The following is a 15,766-nucleotide window of genomic DNA, read 5'->3' on the forward strand; positions in this document are numbered from 1 at the left end:
GAAATAGAGCCCAGGAAACTTTAATCATTAGACCATAGACTAAGTTGCTGTATGAGTTTATAAGTATGCTTTCCGCTGAGGGAGGCAGGAGCCGCAGGTCTTAGTGATGCATTAATTATTCACCAAATCAGCACTTGCCCTGCTGCAGCCTCTAACTTGCTCAGGACCCCACGTGCTGGCTGGGCAGCCCTGAGAGCGCTGAGAAAGCAGGTGCTGTTTGAAGGTTTAATGTTGCAATGCAGGGTCTTAAGAGCTTAATTAAAAGTATTAAAAGACAAATCTCTTTTACCCTTGTCCAGTTTTTAATATCCTGGGCCAGAGCTGCTTATTACAGTTTTCCATCCATACAAATTGCAAGCATCCTTCGGTCCTGCCTCTTTCCCGAGGCCGCCCTCTGCTGTCGCAGCCGCTGAGCCCTCCTGGCTACAGGGCAGTTACACCTGTCCCTGGTCAGTGTCCTCTCCAAGGGCAATGAGTTCCTCACCCTCAGCACTCTTCTGAAGCCCCCTGCTGTCCAGACCACCTCACTCTGTAGTAAACTTAACACTACTAAGAAAATTAGAGATTTGCTGTTGGGTTTCTTTTTCTTTTTTTTGCAGGTATATGTGCAGGCGGGAGCCTGTGTAACACTCACTCACCTGCCCAATCCATCTATGAATTTGTCTCTCTTCATTCCCACCTTTATCTCCTGTGCTTTCATCCCAGAAGTGTGTGCCCTCTTCTCACCTCCTAAGAGCAGTGCTCTCTCACACAAATCTGCTCCATTTCTCCATCTTAAGGGGAAACTCCCCCCTGCAACCCTGCCTTTGTTCTACACATCTTCCACTCTCCTCCTTTCCTCCCTTTGTCTTCATAGCCCAGGTGCTTGAAAGCATAGTCTGCATGTACTGTTTCCTCCTGCTTTTTCCTTTTTCCTATTACAATGACTTCCAGTTTGACCAGTAGTCTCAGTAATTACCACCGACCCTCTAGTCACCAAATGCAATGGGCATTGTCCTATTAGATCTCTTTGTGGCATGTTTTACAGGATCGCTGCCTCCTTCCTGAGACTCCTTTTTCCTTGGCTTCCAGGACACAATTCGCACAGGACTCTGACTCTTCTACTTCCGTTTCTCTTTCCCTTCTCTAGTCCCTCAAACTTTGGTGTTCCCAAGGGTTTGTCTCCATCTTTTCCCTCTGTGCACTTCATCCACATCCAGGATCTCTGCCACCTTAGCCTTGGTACTCCCCACATCTATAGCTCTAGCTTGTACCTTGCTGAGAATTTACATTCAATTTCTAACAGCCTACTGAATATCCCTACTTTGATGACCCATGGGACATGTGTTATAAAACTGAACTTGGCTCTTCACAGAGCAGAATGGAACAAAATGTGTTCTTCTGTTTCCAATTTTAATTGCTGGCACTGTGATCCACTCCTTAGCTCAAGACAGAAACCTGGAAAGAGCACTGGCTATAGGATTTGTAAGGCCCAGTGCAAAACGAAATTGAGCATATGGGGCCCCTGGTTCAAAAGTTAATGACTTCACGATGGTGACAGTAGAGCATTACATCAAGCCTGGAGCTCTTCTGGTGGGGAGGGGCCTGGAAGACTGCACAGATCAGAGCTGAAGTCAGCCCAGCCTGGGAATCATGCCTGAGGGTCCCTCTGCTTTTCTAGCAACTAGTCGCCATGCCTCTGTTGCTCCCATGTCATTGCCTTAGTTCAGTCTCTCCTCACGTCCCAATGCTCACAGGAGCCCCCTGGCTAGTGTTCCTACTTCCAAACTCTTCCCTTCTCTAGTCTAATCCTTCATAACATTGCCAAGAGGAGTTTTCAGAGACACAATTTTGATCATGTTGCTCCCTTGTTCAAAAGTTATCAATGGCTGCCCTCTGCCCATGTGAGCTTCCTGAAGTTCCCTACACATGACATACATTTTTTCAATTTTTAAGTTTTTTAATTAGATTTTATTTATTTTAATTGAATTTACTGAGGTGACATTGGTTAATAAAATTATATAGGCTTCAGGCATACAATGCTACAATACATTATCTGTATATCGTGTGTTCACTACCCCAAATCAAGTCTCCTTCTATCCCCCCTGTACCCTCTCCCACAGCCCCCTACCCTCCTCCCTCTGGCAAGCGTCACATTGTTGACCGTGTCCATGAGTCTTTCTTTTTTTCCCCTTTGCTTAATCCCTTCACTGGTCTCCCCCAGCCCCCAACTCTGACAGCTGTCAGTCTATTCTCTGTGTCCATGTATGTTTCCACTCTGTCAGTTTACTTTGTTCAGTAGAATGCACATACATGGCATACTTTTTATACCTTCACTTCTTAGTCTCTGCTACACGGACCCTCCTTCACCTCACCAACATAGTGAAACAATGCACCTTTGAAGCCTCCACTTAAACATGACTCTCTCTTCCTCCCTCTTTCCACCTCCAGCCCCTTCTGCTAGCACCTTATAAAAGCCTGTCACAGCATGAATGACGTAATGCTGTAACTATGTGTTTATAGTCTCATCTCCCCCATAGACAGTGAGGCACGTGGGCACATTGTAGGTGCTCAGTGACTGTTTCTTGAATGAAAGTAAATAAAGACTAGTCTTCATGTTTTAAAAATCTTCTTAAATGTCCACTTTCTACCTAACATGAATTTGTAGTCAAGGAGAAAAAGAAGTCAACAGAGTTGAGTTCATTTTAGGAATACTTTCAAATTTCACTCATAAACGAAGTCTTCCTTTCACAGGGAGTTGTATTTCATATAAAGATGTTACAGATTTAAGAGGAATGAGTCACTATTGTTAGTAAAGTCCATCGGGGCTCTACTCCTGCTGACATGACTCTCTCATCCCCACGTATACTTACCTTGAACCACCTGCTTCAGTATAAGGAGTCTTTACTGGAAAGTTCTGTGGAATTTTGAATGGCAGATGGGATTGCCCATTGTTGGCTGCTCCTTGGCCAGGACTGTGTGACAGCTATCTCCTTGAGGCATTTATTATTTTGTTTGGAAAAAACAAACAAACAAAAATCTGCTTTCAAGGTCACCTTCACACAGTCTGAGAACCACTTATGCACCTCATTTTAAATGCTGATTGACAGTGAAACACGGATGTGACATTCTAGACTTTGAATTGAGGTCTGAAAGCCTGGCTATTTATTTAATATAATGCTCATGAAAAATAGTAGATTTCTGCTATTTTGAAATAGATTTAAGGGTGCTGTGTGAGTTCAGAATTGATCTACAAAAGTCAGTTCCATGACTGGTAGAATTTGGGACACATGTCACCCAGCACTTTGCACATGCCTCTTATGCAGGACAGGGATTTGTAATTTTGTGTTAAATGTTTTTGCCCCCAAGAGGTTTTTGAAGGCAAGGATTGTATTTTATTGGAATCTGTATTTCCCTCAGGTAGCCGAGTTTCTGATGTGTTGCACATACTCAGTCTGTACTTGTTGGATGAATAACTGAAATTGAATAACCCCTCCTTATAACCATTATGGGGGCACACAGGGGTCTTTGCCCCCACTCTCTGTAACACAGAATCCATCAGGGCCTGAATCAGGCGGGGGGTGAAAGCATTTTCAGTCTCTGACCATACAATAAAACGTGCCGTTCAGGGTTGCATTAACATCCCTTCCTCGGGTAACAGAACGTAGATTTTTTTTTGGAGGGAACTAATCTTTTCACATTGTCAACCCACATAATTCAAATGCAGCTAATCCCTCCATGGGCTCCAGGCTAATCAGTGCATTCCCATCTCCCTCTTCCTAGCAGTTGGTTCAGGGATGGGTATGCAACTCAGCTGTTCCAGTTAGGTGACTTCTGGGACTTTCGTGGGAATTACTGTGATTTTCATGCGAGAGAAGAAAATCTTTCTTTCCCTCTAGACTTAGAGTTGTATGAATGTCAGGCGGGAACTGGTGGTGGCTGCTTGAGACTGGGGCCAACAGACAAAAACAGAAGTGAGGGAAGCAAGAGGGCAGGTCCTGAAGGACCACCTTGGTGTATCTTGATCTAGCTATGCCTGAAGCAAGCATATTTTACCTTAGCCAATTAATTCCTCTGGATATGTAGCATGAGAGAGTTATAAACCTTTGTTGTTTTTGCCTGCAATTTGGGAGGTGTCTTTTTTTTTTTTTCTTTAAACTGCACCATAAACAGCCAGTTTATCCTGGCTGATTCAGGTAGATCTTTATCACTACCATCTTAAAAATGGTCATCTGTCTATTCTTAAATATCTCAAAAGAAGTATCACAAATGAGAGTGTACCAAAGTCTATATTTTAGTGTTTTAAGACAGTCACTAAAATAGGTGTAAGAAGGCCTCAGCCATACTCCTCCCAGGCCTTCTGCAAGGCTATGCCCCCATTGCATCTCACCCCCCAGAAACGTGGCGAGATGGCACTCAGAGTCAACACGGCACTGTGGACGGAGCTGTGAATAGGGTGGCACTTTCTACCCATCTATGCCCATGAATTCCAAATCATTTTAAAAAATATTTTTTCTCATCTATATTTAACACTCTAAGTGGGACAAGTTTCTTCAGTTCAGTGTTTGTCCTTTGTTTATGGATTTTACTCTTTCGTTGCTAACCTGGCACCTTAAAAATGAGTAGGAGAGAGATTAATGTCAGAAATAAGGCTAGAGAGCTTTAGGAAAGCTCTTTAAACATTTTATCAGATGCATAGAGGGATTAACTTAAATATAGTCAGTGAAACACCTTAAGACTTGACTACTAGTCATGAACCCAAGTCTCATTTTTTTTCTGGCATATCTTTACCTGCCTTTTTGAGTGCCTTGCTGAAAGATGGAAGGGCAGTAAAAATTTTTAAAGTACCAATACTTGCCAGTTCACAGATAATGAAATTTAAGGCCTTCAAACATAAGGGTTTTTGTTTGCTTCTCTGGTCAGCTTTTGTCACCTGTAATAGTTATAGCCACAAACTTTTAAAATTTGTATAATTAGAACTTTAAGAAATTATTACAACTACTTACCATAGAAATGTTTGATCTAAGCTATGTACTTGGACAAAATACATTGGCATCTAAAATTTGAGGTCTGTTAAGACTGCTTTTTGTTTTAAAATGTTTATTGAAAACTAGCAATGATAAATTGAATAGGCAGCTAACACTCAATGGTTGATAGTTCAATTTTAGGAAAACTTTTCTTAATTAAGCTCAGTTCATCTCTTATAGGAACCCACCTAAAATTGTGTTTTAAAGATTATTTTTAAAGTTTTATTTTAACTGATGATGTTACTTTCCTCAGCTTTGTAAGGATGCTGAAATCCAGTAATAGCCAGAGGAGGAAAAAAGGACTTTCTGTATTCCAATATTTTAAATTTTAAAAATCCTTCTTTACTCTGATTTTTTTCCAGACTCTGTTTTTCTCCATTTGAAAGGTTAAGTTCAGCTCCCAGTGAGCGCCTGAAATCCTTGTCATATCTCCCTGTGAGTTCTTAGTCCCTTGCCTGGCAGGTACTTAGGATATGTTTATTAAATATTAAGCACTTCTTTCTTAACTTATATTTTTTGAACATAGGCAATATCTTTGTACCAGAGGCTTGGTACAGATTAGACCAGATCATCGAATCTCCTCTCATGCTGCAAACCTTTCTCATAGTTCTGGGTTGTTAATTATTACCTGCAGTGATCCAGGAAACTGGATTTAATTAGCAAGTTAAACACTCCACTCCTATTTATGGCTTGTATTGGGAGTGGATCCTAATTCTCAATCCAGTATTTTTACCCTGGGAGGGTTGGGGTCTTTGATCAGAAGTGATGAAAATGCTGGTAAAAGCTACCCCCTCTCACACAGCAGCAGTTCTGCCTCATCTCTGCCATTTGTTAATGCCCTTGGCCTTCTAGAATAATTAATTCTACAACAGCGGTTCCTCTAAAAGAGTAAGACTGCTCTTCTGGAAAGAGACTCCTTTCGCTACGCTGCTGCACTTGTTGCTGCCAAGGTTGCTAATCAGGTTTCCGAGCGCCAGCCCACCCAGAGCTGGTGCTGTGTATTCGTTGCACCAGAAGCAAGTCAGCACTGGGTCTCGCTGCAGGAATACGTGCCGTTCTACATATTGTGGTGTTTGCCAGACAAAAACATCATAGGATGTGTTTGCTATTTTCAAGATGGCGAAGGAAATGCTGCTATTAACCTCTAGGATGAAATGATTTCTTGGTGATCCTATTTAGAAATCATGGAATATGGAGCCAACAGTCCAGTCATCTACTTGGATAATCCAAGTGGCAGTGATCACCACTATTTGGTGGACCTTTGACTTCGGGAACTCCACTTATCTACTCGATTAGTATCATAAGCCTTAGCATCAACATCCCTCTCTCATTCTGTAATATTTTTTGAGCACTTGCTATGTGCTGAGCACTGCTGTGGTCCAATGGTTTATACCAGGGGTTTATACCAGGGGTACACCAAACTCGTTTTCACCGGGGGCCACATCAGCCTCGCAGCTGTCTTTGAAGGGCCGAAATAACTTTAGGACTGTATACATGTAACTGCTCCTTAACTGTGAAGGAGCTGAAATTACATTTGGCTCTTTGAAGGCAACCGTGAGACTGAGGTGGTTGGCCCCCCGTGAAAATGAGTTTGACACCCCTGGTTTACATTCTACATTTAGAGAAATCTAGGGTTGTCTTAAATGTATACACTATTGGTAAAGATCAATAAGAATTAAAGTCTAAAATAAAGGAAGAACATTACAATTTTCTATTTTATAAACATAATGTATATGAGGGGGAACCCAACCCCCCCCACAATTTACTTATAAAAAATTGTGTACTTATTCTTACATGTTTAAACTTCAGCTACCTTCAAAGCACTCTCCATTTGATGCGGTGCACCTATTGATATGTTTTTCCACTGCTCAAAACAGTTTTTGAACACATCGATTTTGATGCCTTTTAGTGCTTCTGCTGTTGTTTTGTTTTACTTCTTCCACATCGGCAAAATGTTTCCCTTTGAGGGCTTTTTTTCATCCAGGGAAACAAAAAAGAAAAGTCGTTCAGGACGAGATTGGGTGAATAGGGAGGATGGGGCACAGAGGTCATGCCGTTTTGGGTCAAAAACTGCTGAGCACTCAACCTGGTGTGAGCAGGTGCACTTGTAAATCACCCATCATGAAATGGGCAAATGCATTAAGAGTCTTCAAAAAAAATTCACTGAAGCTGAAGCAGCCTCTCATAACAACACCAGCTGGTACAATGATACAGATGGGTTTCTAGAACACTCACCTAGCAGGGAAGCCTCTACTACAAGGGGACCACCCTCCAGAAGATAATTGCAGGTTTTTTTTTAATCCCCCCCTCATATTACATGAATAGACAATGATGAAGTTCTAGGAGGAGGTATAGTAAGTGGATAAAAGTATATCCTTTAAGAGAAGGTTCAGGGATTGTGTTTGGGATGGGGGTTAAAGGGAACTCTTGTCTTATCTGTAATGTTTTAATTTTTTTAATTAAGGAGACTATATTTGTCTACAACTGGTACAATTAAAAACAAAATTCTAACCACAAGTCTTTTTGAAATACAAATATGTTATACTTTGAGTAAAGCATACTATAAATGTTGACTATGTCTGGGTTCTTACCTTGAAATCCAAATTCAAAGACCTATAAAATTTGTTATTTCTAGTCACTAATAGATTTATTGAATGACATGACAAGGTTCTTAAACTGGACCATGCAAATCACATTTCTTTGTGCCTCAGTTTCCCCATCTGTGAAACAAGTACAAACTTCAGGGACCTTAGCATATGATACAGGCTCTTTGAAGTCTGGCTCCAATATAATCTCCATCTCCGTATTCTCAGCCTACTCACCTCCCACCTGACCAAGCTCTAGCCTTGATATACTCACCATTCTCAAACCCCAAACACTATTTTTTGGCTCATCCAGTTCTTTCTGCCTGGAATACATTCTCACTCTTCTCTGCCAAGCCAGCTTTTACTTATATTCAAAGTCCACTTCTATGATACTTCATATATGTAACTTTATGAATTCTACTGCCCAGGTCCAATACTGGGGCATACATGTATTGGAGAAGGTCTTCTAGATTGTTCTAAAAGAGATGTGCTACACAGGAGGCCAGGCAACCCACCTCTCACACCTCACAGCTCTACCCCAGCACCAGCATGGCCCACAGCACATGGTAGGTGTGCAATGAGTATTCACCAAATCCCTGGTTTGTGTGAATGTACTTTTCATGTGTGCTAAATTGCAAGTACTTGAGAGCACCCTAACTGCCCTAGCACTGAGCCCAGAGCTCATCAGATATTTGTTGAATGCATTCATTTAGCAAATGCCTGGAATGGTGCTCATGTGCTCTCTGGGAAGAAAACATTCATAGGTAATTCTTTAGCCAGAATGAGTCATCCCCAATACACATTAGTGCTTTAAAAAGCAGATAGCATGTTTAATTTTATTCCATGGGAAAGGTTTAAAAGTGAGCAGTTTGCTGTGATTTAGGTACATGAAGCACTAATATATACGATGTTAAGCAACTTGCTCAGGGACCGCTCCATATGTAATGTGCAGTGTAAGCATACGTGAGGATTACCGAGAAGTAAACTGCACTTTCACAGCCGCATGGGAAGCCTCAGGGTGGAGATGATATAATGATAAGTCAATATCCCCAAGTCTCATGACCTCATCTGTAATTATGTTCATGAGGGCAATAGCATAGCTGATCATTGGGAAGGTGACACTGTGCCTTAGAAAGGCACACCTGAAATATATTAAAATTTAAAATATATGTAACTTTAACTCTGGAGAAAACATGCCCAATAATGCATATAAAGATATTTACACTACAGTTGACAAAAGAAAAAGTGAAAATAACCTAAAATGACTATCAATAGGGGACTAGTTAAGTAATTAAGGTAGACCCCTATAATGGAAGACTAAATAATTGCCTAAAAAGGTGGGGCCTAGCCCAGGCTGGTATGGCTCAGTGGATTGAGTGTGGGCCTGCAAACCAAAGGGTTGTTGGTTCGATTCCCAGTCAGGGCACATGCCCTAGTTGCAGGACAGGTCCCCAGTAGGGGGCACGTAAGAGGCAACCACACATTGATGTTTCTCTCCCTCTCTTTCTCCCTCTCTTTCCCTCTCTTTCTCCCTCTCTCCCCCCTCTCTAAAAATAAATAAAATATTTCAAAAAATACAAATAAATAAATCATAAAAAATTGTTTAAAAAAAGAAAAAGATGGGGCCTATTTCTTTAATGGAGTGAAGGGGGATCACCCAGGAATTCTCTGTATATAAAACTCAAAATGTTAAATAGCATTTCCCCTCTTCTTTTATGATTTTTTTCATAATGAAAATATATAGCCCTTGTCCTAAAAAATTATTTCAAAATTAAGGTAGTTTCCTGTGGTTACATTCTCAAATTGACCTTTTATGTTTAGAAGTTTAGTTCACTGCGACAGACTCTGCAGCCTACACGGAGATGTTGGGCAAAGTTCACGTCCTTAAGAAAAAAAAGAGTCCGTCTTCTGGCCACGAAGACGAGGGAATAAGAAACCAAGCTTGCTGCTGCCTCTTACAACATGCAGCTACTTGACGGAAAGTTGAGTTGGAGTTGAGTAGGAAGTGCTATGGCCTGTGTGGGTTTGAATGCGATGTTATAGTGGCCATGGTTAATTCTTATTAACCACTTCCTTTCCTCCTATGTTCTAATCAAAATATACCAAGCTGTCTTCATGGTTGAAAGTTGATATTTTTTCTTAGGGAAATGTGTTCATATAAATGCTTAAAATTCTCAAATTGTCTGTATATTAAAGTTGAACCCAAAATGGGTTAAAAGAAAATTGATTTTAAGGAGAAAATTTAGTATACACATTTCTATATATATGCTGTGCAGAAAGATATATAAGGTGTATGTATGATATGGTGGTCTGAAGAATTGAAGAGCAGGTTTAATAAAGTAAAAGTATAACTTAAAACATACCATACCTAACTACATTGACCTTTTACACTTATTTGTAAGAAATGTGAGACTTCCTCTTTCCAAATGAAAGTAATTGTTCTCTTAATCTTGAATATTTAATCTTTACCCTTCATATTTTGCCTTCCCTAGATGAGTCATAATGCAGTGGAGCCAACACAAAGCTAGGCCTGAATGGCATAAAGACCTCCAAGTGTGTATTTATTTTATTTTTGTGTATTTTAAGGTTATTTTGGTGTCTTATAATATTTAACAGTTTATTTTCTATTGTATTTTTTCCATTACAATTTATCCCCCTAATACCCTCTTCCACCTTTACACCTCCCCCACCCCCCATAATCACCGCACTGTTGTCCATGTCCATGAGTCCTTTTTCTTTTTTGCTCAAGTGTTTATCTTTAGATATGGAATGTTTATACAGCTTTTCTAAGCTTGGGGCTTCTTCTATCACGCAAATCTCTGGAATCCTCAAACACTAGTTTGTTTGTCAGATTTTAAGGCTCCATTTGACTTCCGTTTCTACTCCTTTCTAGAAAATTCACAGTATGGTGATACCTTTAATTGGCTCAATTAACTGAGAATCAAGAAAAAAACTTGGATTAGTTTAAATACTTTAACAGAGGTAACAACCTGGAGAGTGGTTTGGGTGTTTCAGAGCCCTAGACCTTGGTTAGATATCACGTAAAGCTAATGCTCCCAACCAACCTGTCCTTTTAGTAGTCAGGTTTATTTTGTTTTCCTTTATAATCAAATGAATTTTGTTGAATAAATGTATATTGTAATAAATTTTAGATATAATATGTTTTAATATCTAAAATTTGGCCTACCATCTTATTTATAATTTAATTTTAGCTCTATTTTTAAAACTACATGGAACATTTTGAGGACTGAAAATAATTCTATTTAATGTATTAATAACTACAATTATATGCTCACAAATGTCCACTAACATTTTGATAAAGTTTTTCTATTTGGTTAGTTACTTTGACCTTTGTTTTCTTTCAAGCAGAATTACTTTCTGTGAAATATGTATTAACAGGTACAAATTATTTAACTTCTAAAATAGGCCATTTTTGTAAAGAAATAGCTTAGTCAATTTAAGTTAGTTCTGCTGTATTTGAGAGTCCTTTTAGTAGAATCTAAGATTAGTTAAAAGAGCAAGTTGTGTTAAAGTAAAGGGTGTAATAGAATGAGCGTTATCTCAGGTTATATTTCCTTCCCCACCTGCCGTGGTATTTCTGCCAGCTAACTGTGTGACCCTGGCCAAAGTTAACCTCAGTACCCCTCAGAAAATGAGGGATCGGGGCTTGGGAATTCTTAAACGCCTCCCCTGAAGCAGCGGGAGTCTCAGGGAGCATGCGGCCTGTGAGAGCCCCCTGAGATGCCTGCAGCTGGTGTCTCTAAGCGTTTGCTGAGCTGTATCTAGTACTTTTCTGACAGTCATTTTATTTCTTTTTCCATCAGGGGTAATGTCTTTCAAAGGTAGATTTTAATGTTCACTGTGAATGTTTTGTAGGCTCCATATTTCAAAGTCTTCACTGCAAAGAAGTACCAGTACCAAAGATTAGATTTTAATTCTTGGTGTCATGTTGGGAGTAGAGAGAGCTTTGAAATGCAGTTCATTTGATCTATGGTCATCTAGTCAGTAGAAGGAAATGCGGCCAGTCACCTATTCCCTAGCTTTTGGTATTTGTCATCAAAGAGAGAACTGTGGTTGTGCGTGGAACTGTGTCAGATATCACTGTGAATCGTACTCTTGACTGTTAAAAATTACACGACTTACATGAACATGAAGGAAACACTACATTTCTATTCAGAACCCCTGTATGTTCTGATTAATATGTTTGATATGAAGTATGGTAAGCTTGCTTTGTCTAAAGAAGTTCATTCAGTTGGCAGGCTGACTCTGAGGCAGTAGAAGCCTCCTAGAATGGCCACTCACAGCACTGAGTAAGTACAGCTAAGGATCATATGGGGGTTCCAGTTATGCCTCAGACGAGAAGCTAGGTGCTGATGGATGAGCAGGTGTTTAGAAAAGTTCTGCTTTGGCTGCTTTATGTTTGAAGGAGAGGGGGGAAATCTTCTTTTACTCTCTCCCAAGGAGCTAGGAGAAACAGGACCGAGGGCAGGCAGCTCTGTGGCTGAAAGCCTGAAAGCTTATAATGGAAAAAGCTTGTGAGAACTCTTTGACTAAAGTTCTTAAATTTTTCACTTTTCTGAAGTACCAGAAAAAAATCGGGTCAGGGAAAGAACTTTTAGTTAGAAGCGTAAAGTGAATGAGAAAAATGTTCTGTTCAAGCTTGGTTTGGGGGAGGGGGAGGAGGAAGAGTGGGTGTGTATGTGCCAAGTTTGTATGCAGGAGGGTCTAATTAAACTATTTGTTTAATGGCTAAGGATTACTGAGGAACCTACAAATTATGGTTGCATTTATATAAATTTTGCATGAATCTTCAGTATATGTAAACACATAAGCCTGTATATTTATATATAAAATGTTTTCAAATGTGTCCTTTCATGTTTTATGCTTAGCCACTTAATGCAATTGCTTTTTCCTAGACAAAGCCTAACTGAATGAAAAGGAAAGGCTTTCCTTCAGCGAGGCTGGGTGAGCCTGCCTGGGCAGTACAGCTGCTGCCTGTCTGAGGCCATGACCTTCGTTGGGAGTGGCTCCCCCTAATTCGTGGCTGGGTGACTCGGAAAGTAGCAACAAACACACATGGAAGGGAAAAGGAGAGTGACTGAAGGGCAAAGGGAAGACACTAGATTTGAGAGGGAAAAGGAAGAGGAAACCTAAGAGAATAAAGAGTTGTGGGAAAACAGCTCCTTGGTTCAGGCGAGTTTGCAGAGAGACAGGAGGATTTTCAACAGCCGCTAGAAAGTATGGTGGTGGTTGAGAGGGGGAGTGATGGGGAAAAAGACTTTTGTCCATGCATGCATTCTATTACACTCTGACATTTCTTCCTCTAAATATTGAGGTAAATATTTAAATTATTCCCAGTTGCATTTTTAGAAGGGCTGATCTGGTTTTATGTTATGTTTGAAAAAAGTTGAAATTCAACAATGGTCCAAGGACTGCCCAGACCAGGTAGTCCAGGGAAGTTGGGCACAGACAGCTTTAACCCACAAGGTCGTTGTGTCTCTCCAGACCAACTTGCCCTTCTTCCATGTCCCAGGAGGCTGAACTACATGGAAATGGCAACCCGTTTTCTTTCTTTTTTTTAAAAATTTTTATTGTTATTCAGTTACAGTTGTGCGCCTTTTCTCCCCATCCCTCCACCCCACCCCAGCCAAACCTCCCTCCCTCCCCCACCTCCACCCTCCCCCTTGATTTTGTCCATGTGTCCTTTATAGTAGTTCCTGTAATCCCCTCTCTTCACTGTCCCCTCCCCACTCCCCCCTGGCTATTGTTAGATTGTTCTTAACTTCAATGTCTCTGGTTATATTTTGTTTGCTTTTTTCTTCTGTTGATTATGTTCCAGTTAAAGGTGAGATCATATGATATTTGTCCCTAAGTGCCCATCAGTAAATGAGTGGATCAAAAAAAACTATGGTACATTTACACAATGGAATTCTATGCAGCAGAGAGAAAGAAGGAGCTTATACCCTTTGCAACCTGTTTTCTTGGTCTAGCAAATGGCAAGCACTAACAAGAGCTTGGATGAGGGAGGAGAGTAATATCAAGATGTTTACATCCCAACATGCAGGGCTGTCATGCCAGTGGCATCCTTTGACCAGACGTCCGTGCTCCTGTTAAGTGGCCCTCCTACACAGTCTGTCTTCAAGGTGCAGTTGTCCCTGTGGCAGGGGGTGTTGCCCCTCACCCGGTGCTGGCTCTGGGATGCCGCACTGCCCTTTATGACTTTCCTCCACCTATCCATGTCTTTGTAAAGAGTCCCCTTAATAAACTGTCCCAGCTCATGTCCTCATCTCCTCTCTGGGACCATGAAGGCACAGTCAACCAGAGACCTAGATTTTTTTCTATCTTGTTTCACCAGTATTATCATCACCTACATGGTTATAGCTGGCTCACTATATTCTGGCCCAATGGAAGGGCAAAAAAATGAATGGAGGGTATATTAGTTTCCTATGGCTGCTGTAACCAATCACAACAAACATAGTGGCCTAAAACAACACAACTCCTTCTTACTGTTCTGTAGGTTACAAGTCTAATGTAGGTCCCACTGGGCTAAAATGAAGCTAGCAAGGTGTTGATGGCTGTGTTCTTTTCTGGAAGCAGTGGAGGAGAATCCCTTTTCCTGCTTTTTCTGGCTTCTAGGGGCCACTCACAATTCTTCACTTCATGCTTCTTCTATCGTCAAAGTCAGCACCAGCCCAAGTCCTTCTCATGTGGATGTCTCTCTGACTCTCTTCTGCCTCCTTATTTTACTTTTAAGGATGCTTATTACCTTGGGGCCACCTGCATAGTCCAGGCAAATTGCTCCATCAAAGTCAGCTGATTAGTACCTCAATTCCATCTGTAACTGTCATTCTCTTTGCCATGTGATATTACATATAGGTTACAGAGATCAGGACATGAATACCTCTTGGGGCCATCGCTCTGCCTGTCACAGACGGAAAACAGCTTCCTTTTAAGGGTGTGCTCTTGAAGGTGCACTCAACATGCTCATTAACGTTCTGCTGGCCAGAATTTAGTCACATGGTCACATCGGACCTGCCAGGGAGGTTGAGAAATAGAGTCTCAGTAGGCAGCCACGTGCCCAGTTAAAATATGGATGTGTTCTGTTAGCACACGAAGGAAGGGGGAGAATGGATATTGCACAGGAATTTTTAGCCTATGCTGGTCAGGCTCATTTGTTCTTGCCAGCTTGCCTTCACTTTGTTTTGCCCCATGATGTCTTTGGCTAGTTCTGCTGGCCCTGAGTTGCCTTCACCTGGGATTGGTTTCAATTTTGGAGAAGACATAGGGTTGATTTCTTCATGGACCACTCTGGCTACCTCACAGTCCCTTGTTTTCTGATCTTCATAATGACTTTCTGATGTGACTGGCTGCGTTGCAACTGTTTCTACCTGGCCTGTGATAACAGGGTTTCCTCAAGCTTACTGGCCCACCCACGTCATGTGTGACCTCCACAGTCCATTGTCCACTGTCTTGTCCCTCCTTCACATTCAGTGTCTTAGATCCTGTCCGCCTGCCCCTGTTACTGCCAGTCTCAGTCCTTGCAGGCCTGGTCCCTACTCAGGGCGAACTTTGGCTCCCTAACTCCTGCCCTTCACTCACCCCTGCTCTGAGATGCTCAGAATTCGGTCTAGATGTCTCTACGAGTATGTTAGTCTCTCCCACTCCTCAACAGATCTCACAGTGCTAGGTAAATGTAGGTTCACTCAACCCAAATTTAGGAAACTATTAAAATAATTATAACAGAGGCAAAAACGTATATTCATGTTGATCCATGTAAATATTTTATATGAAGAATTAAAATCATTATCAGTTGGCAATCACATATAAGTGCTTTACAGAGTTTAATTTATTTAACATTTTTTTTCTATTTTACATCAGATTTTTCTTAGCTGGGAGGCAGAGCCAGGCCTTCTATTGCGAGAGCTGATGGAGCATCATAGGCAGAGTACATGAATCTAAAACCACGAGTGAAAATAAACCACAAGTAACTGTGACATAGCTCACAATTACATCCAAATGATTCAGAGGCAAAATTTTACTCTCTGTCCCTATGACTTCAGACGCTGGTGTCTCAGGAAGTATGTTGTTACTAGATGACACACCATTTGTGCCACTGAGAACTACACAACCAGCTATTTAAGGCTCTTCATGCTAAAGGATAAATAGGTCCAAAAG

The 15,766-nt window shown here is 41.0% G+C and overlaps 1 long non-coding RNA gene across 1 annotated transcript in view; it reads left to right on the forward strand.

Annotated features, from left to right (window-relative positions):
• LOC128781168 (uncharacterized) overlaps nt 1–15,766 on the forward strand; it is a 60,514-nt gene that overhangs the window by 1,016 nt on the left and 43,732 nt on the right. The gene's annotated exons all lie outside the window — the stretch shown is intronic.

This window comes from Desmodus rotundus, chromosome 6 (genome assembly GCF_022682495.2).
Source record: "Desmodus rotundus isolate HL8 chromosome 6, HLdesRot8A.1, whole genome shotgun sequence".
Classification (NCBI taxonomy): domain Eukaryota; kingdom Metazoa; phylum Chordata; class Mammalia; order Chiroptera; family Phyllostomidae; genus Desmodus; species Desmodus rotundus.